Source organism: Gekko japonicus, unplaced genomic scaffold, assembly GCF_001447785.1.
Source record: "Gekko japonicus isolate JY-2015 unplaced genomic scaffold, Gekko_japonicus_V1.1 scaffold3114, whole genome shotgun sequence".
Taxonomy (NCBI): Eukaryota; Metazoa; Chordata; class Lepidosauria; order Squamata; family Gekkonidae; genus Gekko; species Gekko japonicus.
The window spans coordinates 127,440-137,646 of NW_015169878.1; positions in this window are offsets into that span (position 1 = coordinate 127,440).

Below are 10,207 nucleotides of genomic sequence, written 5' to 3' on the forward strand. Positions count from 1 at the left end.
CATGCAGATCTGTCCTTGCAGAGGAGGGAGAGCTGGTACCTGATTAAAACTTAGTCTTAAAGGTGCCACTGGACTGTTTTGGGCCGGAGGGCCGGGGGGGGGGGCTCTGCAACTTACCTGGCTGCTTCTTGCTCTGACTGAGGGCTGCTGGGAGCAGGGGGTGGGGCTGGTTGCTTGTGCCCTCCCCCTGGGCTCTTTACTGCCGGAGCTTTGCTCCTGTGCGCTCCTGCAGGAAATGACCCATGAATAGGTATCCACACGACACATTAAGCAGCAGAGAATATTATAGTAATACGATCGTACTTACAGTGGCTGAGTTCAGACTGGCAGTTTGCCCCAATATAGGCACGTGCCAGAAACGTTTCGCAAACGGATTAAAGGGCCGGTTCACACAGGCACAGCTGTCTGGCGTTCCCCAGCCGTACTCAACCCGTCTTGTAACACTTCCCTCCCGAGTATAAAAAATACCAGGTGAAAGTGGTAGCAAACCCAGGAGAGTGCGTTTATTCCGCTTCCCGGAAGTGTGAACGCCGAAAGCCAAAAAGAAAGCTGTGCCTTACAGCCATGTCTCCGCCAGGGGCGGGCCAACAGTGCGAATGCTCCCTTGCACCTCCTCCCCAGTATGCTCCCGCATCATTTGGTGCAGTGTGACCGGGAATACCCGGAACAAGTTGTTTTGGGCCTTTTTTTTGCCACGACTCCCTCATGCTTCAAACTGCCAGTCTGAACTCAGCCAATAAGCCGTACACAGCAGTGAATACCGCAAGTCCCAATAATTTATTCGAGTAAATTTGTGAAACCATATTGAATCAGAAACAGGCTAGAACGGGAGATTGTTGAATTACAAGTTATTACAGCACTCAGGACAATGAAACACCCAGGGCTTAACCGGGATATCGGGTTCTTATTTCACTACACATGCTAGGTCACTTAGTTCTCGCATCTGTTTGTTCACTCTTTTATTATCTGTATGATGATTTGCTGCTATTTACAAGTTTTACCAACTGCTTTAAATTTGGTGTAGTGGTTAGGTGCGCAGACTCTAATCTGGGAGAGCCGGGTTTGATTCCCCACTCCTCCACTTGCACCTGCTGGATGACCTTGGGGAAGCCATAGTTCTGGCACAGCTGTTCTTGAAAAAAGAGCAGTTTCTGTCTCTCAGCCCCACCTACCTCACAGGGTGTCTGTTGTGGGGAGGGGAAGGGAAAAGAGTTTGTAAGCTGCTCTGAGACTCCTTTGGGTAGTGAAGGGAGGGGTATATATCCAATATCTTCTTCTTCTTTAATCCAATCTTAGCTATACTTATCACTCAGTTACTTATGCATCTTGTCTCCAATTAGCCCTTTCTGGCAAGTACCCCCACACACCTATATGTAATGGTCGGCAAAGTCTGTTTCAATGTATCTGATGAAGTGCACATGCACCCAGAATTAAACTTTGTCGGTCTTAAATGTTCCACTGGACTCTAAACTTTGTTCTGTTGCTTCAGACCAAACCGGCTACCCGCCTGAATCCATTTTGTACAGCACAGTCCTATTCCCTGCGCCGAAAAGCCTAGTTTGCGGAAGGCCAGGAGACCAAGAGCTTTCTTAACTTGTTACATTTTACAAGTTTATCACCTAACAGGACCCTTTATTTGTTGGGGGGGGGGAATCAAGCTCTTGAAGACTGAAATCAACGTCATGTGTTATTACTGCCACAGGAAATTTACATGGACAGTTCTCGCTAAGTGTCTCAAATCCTCAAAAGATTTCTGGTTCGGTGCTTTTTCCTCGTCTCCTTTTGTATTGCACTAAATTATCCCTTCACGAAGATGACAGTTTTCCTGTTTTGCTGGTTGCCTCAGAGTCATAAAAACCATTTGGAGAATTGCTGCCTGTGATTTGCATGACAATAGTATTTCATGCCTCGGACCCCTAGACTGTCTCTCCAGCTTCCGTTCGGGCCTTCCGTTCTGCAAATTATTTCCTTCTTTTTGTTCCAAGCAAATTTCGATAGAAGCGGCACATAATTTGGGAGGTCTCGGTTTTAATTGGTATTGTTTGGGAGGAAAAGAAATGAACAGAGTCGGGGCTACTCTCTTGACCAAGGGCTATTTGGAACGATCCGGTCGTATTGTATGCAAATAGAACCCATGTGTTGTATCAAGCAACCAAATTGAATTTCGATTCCAAACAAAGCTTATTGGAAATCTTAAACAGGCACAACAACTAGGGTTTCCAAACTCCATGTGGTGGCTGGACGCCTCCTGGGTTTGCAACCAGTGTTCCCCCTAAACTGAGTGAGTGTGAGCCAGCTCACAGTTTTTTACCCTCCATCTCACACATTTTTGTCTCGGCTCAGGAACGACAGCTCCAGAGCAAACTAATTTATGCAGCTGCCAAATCGCTCGCTCACAACTTTCATGCCAGTAGCTCACAAAGTAAGATTTTTGCTCACGAGACTCCACGGCTTAGAGGGAACATTGCAACTGATCTCCAGCTGACAGAGATTGGTTCACTTGAAGAAAATGGCTGCTTTGGAAGGTGGACTCTGTGGTATTACACTCCACTGAAGCCCAAACCCCACCATCCTCAGGCTCCACCCCCCAAGTGTCCAGGCATTTCCCAACACCAGAGCCATCAGTCCTAACAACAACTGTTTCATCATTCAGGAAGTCGGCCTAGTCTCATGCCAGAACTCCATCCTTCTACTTTGTAGTGTATCAAGTCCTGACAAGTCCAGACAAATCCAGACATGTCCAGGGACAACCATCGAGCTTCGCACCAAGAGACAATGGACTATGCGGATCCTAGCCCGCTCCAATCAGGGGGCTAGGTTCTTGGCCGAGAGTTCCCAGGAACCTAGCCCCCTGATTGGAGCGGGCTAGGATCCGCATAGTCCATTGTCTCTTGGTGCGAAGCTCGATGGTTGTCCCTGGACATGTCTGGATTTGTCTGGACTTGTCAGGACTTGATACACTACAAAGTAGAAGGATGGAGTTCTGGCATGAGACTAGGCCGACTTTCTGAATGATGAAACAGTTGTTGTTAGGACTGATGGCTCTGGTGTTGGGAAATGCCTGGACACTTGGGGGGTGGAGTCTGAGGATGGTGGGGTTTGGGCTTCAGTGGAGTGTAATACCACAGAGTCCACCTTCCAAAGCAGCCATTTTCTTCAAGTGAACCAATCTCTGTCAGCTGGAGATCAGTTGCAATGTTCCCTCTAAGCCGTGGAGTCTCGTGAGCAAAAATCTTACTTTGTGAGCTACTGGCATGAAAGTTGTGAGCGAGCGATTTGGCAGCTGCATAAATTAGTTTGCTCTGGAGCTGTCGTTCCTGAGCCGAGACAAAAATTTGTGAGGTGGAGGCTAAAAAACTGTGAGCTAGCTCACACTAACTCAGCTTAGTGGACTTGTCAGGACTTGATACACTACATACTTCCCGTTTCCTGTCCTACAATAATACCTCGGGCTGCCAAGGCGCAGGTGGAAGTTGGAGATCTCTCAGAATTACAATTGTTCTCCAGGCAACACAACTCAATCCCCCTATATAGGGTTACAAGATGTCCCCTTTTCAGAGGCCATGTCCTCTTTTTTTGGGGTCCGTCCTCTTTTGGTGTCTTTTTTAAAAAACTGACGAAAAGGTCCTTGTGGTAAGAAATATTGAAAGATGGAAGTATTTGGGTTTAAAATGAACCTAAGCAGCTGGCTTGGGAAGTGGCAGAACCCCAATAAAGATGTGTGGCCATTTGGACACCTGGCAAGATAACACTAGCTTCCTGAGAGACAGAGAGTTCACACACATACCCCGCTTTTCATCTCTCTAAACATCAAAGCACAGTTTATTTCCCTGATTGGGGGACACCTGGATGACACTGTATTGATCCCTTTGGACTTTTATTGTGTGAGACCAAGGAAACAATATTTCCTGTAATACAATCATCTTTTAGGAAGCAATTTTCAGATAGGCAATTTCCACTTCCATGCTAATCAACACCTGATATGATCATCAAAAAGAACTCCTCCTTTGATGTTGGGTTTAAAATACTGGTCCAGAGCCCACAGACTTCAGCTGAATCCGAAAAGGATTCAGTTAGAGAGTGCCTCTCGACGCGCTTGCATGGGGTGGGGAAAACTTTGTTTTGCATGTTTATTTTTCTGTGTGTATGTTTAGGAACTATGAATGTTTTGCTATAATAAAGATAAGTTTTATTTTAAGAAGAGACTAGTGAATTCCAAGCTTGCACTTCTGCCTTTGGTAAGGGGCAACACACAGGAGACACACACGAACTGAGGGGGGGGAAGTGTGGGTGACAGGGTTAAACACACACCCACACATCCAAAATTCTTACAACAGTCCTCTTTTGGGATTGGAAGGTCCGGAATATTCCTAGTTAGCAGCAATGATCACAGTTTAAATAGGAGGGGTATTTAAAATGAGGTTTGTCGTAGGGACCACTTGTTTGAAGTAGTAAGTCGGGAAATACGTCCTCTCAGGGGTCATTTAGTAGAAAAACAGGTGCAGGGGCTCATTAGCATAACTTATTAGCATAACATTTGCATATGCCACGCCCCCTGACATCACCGGAAGAGTGTCAGAAGGCAACACCCACCGCTCAGGCTCCACTGGACTGTTTTGGATTGCTAGCCAAGGGGGGGGATGCATAGATCTGCCCTCACAGAGGAGGGAGAGCTTGTACCTGAAGGTGGGCTGGGGGGGGGGCTCTGCAACTTACCTGGCTGCTTTTTGCTCCTTGTGGCCCGACTGAGGGCTGCTGGGACCAGGGGGTGGGGCTTGTTGCATGTGCCCGCCCCCTGGGCTCCTTACTGCCAGAGCTCCGCTCCTGTGCGCTCCTGCAGGAAATGACCCCTGGGTCCTCTTTTTTGCTTTTCAATATATGGTGGAAGAAGAAGAGATTGGATTTATACCCTGCCCTTCATTCGGAGTCTCAGAGTGGTTTACAATCTCATTTCCCTTCCTCTCCCCACTACAGACACCCACCCTGTGAGGTAGGTGGGGCTGAGAGAGCTCTTTCAAGAACTGCTTCTGAGAGAACAGCTCTGAGAGGAGTTTTGACTGACCCAAGGTCACCCAGCCGGCTGCATGTGGAGGAGTGGGGAATCAAACCCGGTTCTTCCAGATTACAGTCTGTGCTCTTAACCACTGCACCAAACTGGCTCTCAGGCAGTAACCCCACTTCTGGAGGAGATGGCACCTTTGAAGAATGCTGCTCCAAAATGAAACCAGGAAGCAGAGGTTGTTCTCCCAACTTGCTTCTGGGAGCCTCACTTGTCTTCCAGCTCGAATGGCAGGCACTGCAAGGAAGCCAGCGGGTTGTTTGGGTTCTTGCAGTGTGGAAAGGGTCGTACCCGACATTGAATCCCACAAAAACGAGAGAGACTTTGCTGTAGGGTGGATTCAAACAAAAATAGAAACTGCAACGCGTGCAAACAACATTTGTAATTTAACAATAGAATACTAAGAAGTTACAAAGATAATACAAAAATACAAATAGATCTCCTTGTGTTTCAGATGCTGTGACGAAATTCTCCGGAGTATACCTTCCATTTTATGAAGAACTTCCCCCAAACATCAATATTCCTTCATAAAATACAGTTACAATGTTGTATTTATGTTCAGACAATGTACCAAAAGCCAATATGTTCAAAAAATTCATTAAAATGCATTTTAATGAACATTTAGCAGGGCTGAATATCTCATTAGATCTGGCATGTTTTCTGTAGCAGTGTAGCAGTGTAGCAGTGTAGCAGTGTAGCAGTGTAGCAGTGTAGCAGTGTGGGTGGCTCTTTAATGTAAGCTTTTGTATGCAAGTTTTTTGTAGTGTAAGTTTCCTTTAAATGTAGTTATCTGTATCTACTGTCCTACTTGTGTTTGCACTAATTAGTATGGCTCGAATGTCTGGTCAATATCATGGTTGGAAGTGTGTACCTTTAACAAGTTGGTTTAAAAGGATAAGAACGGGCAGCTCCTGTTAAGGCTTGACTCGCCCGCGTTTGTGAAAAAGTATTGGATAGGACTGCGTCTCTCCTTGACGGTAAGAATTTTCAGCCATATAGTTATAAGTGACTGTCACCAATTTCTGTAACCGTCATAAACATTTATTGTGGAAATGAATAATGGTAACAATATTTTATTGTAGAAAATTGATGAATCGTTATGGAATAGCTATGAAATAAAGAAGACACATCTTGATGTATGCGTGAATTTTAATGAATTTTTTGAACATATTTATTGGCTTTTGGTACATTGTCTGAACATAAATATAACATTGAAAATGTATTTTATGAAGGAGTATTGATGTTTAAGAAGACGGGGACGGCAAAGGATGAGATGGTTAGACAGTGTCATCGATGCAACGAACATGAAACTGAGCAAACTTCAGAGGACAGCGGAAGACAGGAGGGCCTGGCGGGATCTAGTCCATGGGGTCGCAAAGAGTCGGACTCGACTGTGCGACTGAACAACAAAAATTGATGTTTGGAGGAAGTTCTTCACGAAACAGAAGGTCTACTCCGGAGAATTTCGTCACATCATCTGAAACACAAGGGGATCTATTTGTATTTTTGTATTATCTTTGTAACTTCTTAGTATTCTATTGTTAAATCACAAACGTCGTTTGCACGCGTTGCAGTTTCTATTTTTGTTTGAATTAGCCATACTAACTGCAGCCCCCTATCTTTGATGTGTAGGGTGGATTCAGGCAGTCTGGCAAAAGCACGCCCCCCCCCCAGCCCTCAAACCACAACAAATGCCCTTGCTTCCTTTGCACTACAGAAAATGTCAAAGCCAGCTCTGTCTCTGGGGTTTGTTGGAACTTGCAGATTCCCTCGCAAAGGCGAGAGGAGAAGGAATGGCAAACGTCTGCTGATGAATTTTAAGCATCTCAGCGGCTAAACAGTCAGTGGAACGCAAATGGAATCATGAACTGGTAGTCCTAGAGGGCTTTCTGCCGTCTCTCAATGGGGCGTTACTTGTCTTCTAGCCATGGTGTAATGATGTGCTCTCGCATCCAAACGGAGGATCTGGACTAATTAGTTTTATACAAATGAATCTTTTAAAACTTTCAGCCCCAGATATCTCCAGGATGTATCTGATACAAGTTGTCTTGCAACCTCTATTTTTTTTTAATCATTAACTTTTTATTGACTTTTACATTAACAAGTGTATAAAACCTTTCAGGTTACACAAGAGAGTAGAACAGTTGACAATCAAAAACTGGGGGCAATCATAGAATTTGTGAACTACAGAATGTTACAAGTTTTGTTCATGTAAAGAGAACCAAGTGTTCATATTGCAAAAAAGTTCATCACATAAACACAGTATCAGACTAAGTCAACTCAGTAATAGGTTTTAGAATGGTGCAACACAACCAGCCTACTACAGGAATAAGAAATAGTAGAGAACATCAAGTGTAGAGTAGTTTTAGGTGTGTGTATATATATTTTGTGTGTATATATATATTTTGCCCCCCCCCCGGGAATTTTTATTTTTTTTTGCATTTTCTACACACCTCAACTACTTTTGTTGTTCAGTCGCACAGTCGAGTCCGACTCTTCGCGACCCCATGGACCAGATCACGCCAGGCCTTCCGGTCTTCTGCTGTCCTCTGAAGTTTGCTCAACTTCATGTTCGTTGCATCTATGACACTGTCTAACCATCTCATCCTTTGCCGTCCCCGTCTTCTTTGTGTAATGTATTGGAACAATTACATGGACCACCTCATTGAACTCCCATGTTAAGCTTCGAGCCAAGCTAGGGCTCCTCCGATCGGACTTCCTATTGGTCGCTCTCTAACAGCGACCAATCAGAACTGTACTATTCCCTGAGAGGGAAAGGCTCCCATTGGTTTTTAACTCATCGATCTCATTGGTTGTTAAGTGTAAATAGGCGTGGCTATATTAGCCCGGTAATGTTTAAAAGGAGCGTAGCTCCCACTGTTTGTTTGTTCTGGTTTTCGAATACGTTTGAGTGTTTGTTCGCTTCTTCAAATAAAGCTGAATCACTGAGCTGAGATCACTCTCCGATCCTTTGTTAGCGCGATCTAACACTTTGACCTTCAATCTTTCCCAGCATCAGGGTCTTCTCCAGTGAGTGCTCCCTTCTCATTGGGTGGCCAATGAGCTTCAGTTTCATTATCTGGCCTTCCAGGGAACAGTCAGGGTTGATTTCGTTTAGGATTGACTGATTTGATCTTCTTGCAGTCCGAGGGACTCTCAAGAGTCTTCTCCAGCACCATAGTTTAAAAGAATTTATTCTTCGGCGCTCGGCCTTCAACTACTATACCTACTATATTTGTTTGTGTAGTTGAATGTCATTCTCGGTTACCATTTCAAAGAATGGGAACCATTTTGCATGGAAGTTGAATTTTCTAGGAAACTGTTCCGTCCGACATCAAAACAGTGTCGTTCGCTGAGCTGACTAAGAAGCTGAAGAGCCATTTCTCGCCCCAAGCTTCTGAAATCGCATGCCGGCACGCGTTCTACAAACGGAGCCAGGCAGGGAACGAGACCATCGCTGACTTCGTCGCGGCCCTTCGCAAAGCAGCACGACCGTGTAATTTCTCCGATGTCGAGGAAGCACTCCGGGACCACCTCGTTTGCGGCCTCAAAGATGAGAGGCTGCAACAGAAGCTGTTCGCCCGCACCACCCTGACCTGGGCAGTGGCCTACGAAGAGGCCGTAGCCGCGGAAGCAGCAGACAAGTCTACAAAGGAGGTCCGTCAGCGGCTGGCAGAGCACAGCATTCATTCTCAACGGGACAGCGAGGGCGATGATGCGGACGATGACGTCAATGCAGTTCGAGGCAAGCGGACCCCAGCAAAGCCTGTCGGTTTAAAACCATGCTCCGGTTGTGGCGGGAAACACCAGCGTGACTCCTGTTGGGCTCGTGATGTCGACTGCAGGGCGTGTGGGCGGCGCGGTCATCTGGCCAGAGTCTGCAGGTCGGCGAAGAAGGATTCCTCACCTAACAGCAGGTCAGCGCAGAAGGGCACTTCAGTCAACACCCAAGGCAAGCAGCGTTTCTCGGCATCTGAAGCAAGCTGCCAGTTGACGGCGACCTTGTCAAGCGCATCGGCCGTCAACTGCACCAGCTGCCAGGGCAAGATCATCGTGACTCCACTCCTCGACGGCCGACCGTGCACAATGGAGGTGGACTCCGGATCTTCAGTGACGGTGATTTCTGCCACGTCCTGGCACCAGCTGTTCCCGACCCGAAGCCGGTGGCGGCTCCAGCCTGCAGAAACCAGAGTATCCGATTTCCAGGGCAACCGAATCCCCTTGGCCGGACGGGACTCTGTAAATGTTGAGTATAAGGGGAAATGTGTTAAATTATCATTTCTGATTGCTGAAGGTGACCGGGTCAACCTGTTGGGGTTGGATTGGTTTGAACCCTTGGGTATTGGAATCTCAGGCGTTAACAAAATGTCTGTAAATAAATGGGACATGCTGTATGACCTGTTCCCCGACGTATTTGGTGAAGGGTTGGGGCGGTACAAGGGCCCCCCGGTTGCATTTGAATTAGACCCTTCCGTTAAACCAATTAGGTTAAAATATCGCAAGGTTCCAATTCCTCTCCGACCTAAAGTCGAGAAGGAACTCAACAAACTTGTAGAGCAAGGGGTTTTGGAACCTGTCCCCTACAGCAAGTGGGAGACTCCGATCGTGACGCCCGATTATAAATGCACCCTGAACAAGGCGTTGCAGCAACATTCCTACCCTGTTCCAGTGATAAGCCACATCTTGGCTTCCTTGGGGGGTGGTAAAATATTCGCCAAACTTGACCTGGCTCAGGCGTACCAGCAATTGCCGGTAACCCCAGAGGCTGCAGAAGCCCAAACCATTGTTACCCATAGGGGGGCGTTTAAAGTAAAACGACTACAGTTTGGGGTGAATGTGGCGCCAGGGATTTTTCAGGGCCTGATGGAACAACTGTTGAGGGAGGTGCCTGGCACGGTGCCCTACTTCGACGATGTATTGATTGCGGGGGGGTCAGAGCAAGAGTTGCTGGACCGAGTAAAGGAGGTCTTGAAGAGATTTCAAGATGTGGGGCTCAGGGTTAAGCGGTCAAAATGCACACTGGGAGTTGACAGTGTGGAGTTTCTGGGATTCCGCATTGACGAACAAAGAGTCCATCCCACTGAGGAGAAGGTGGCCGCAATCCGAAACGCCCCCAGGCCGGTGAGTAAGAAGGAGCTCCAATCATTT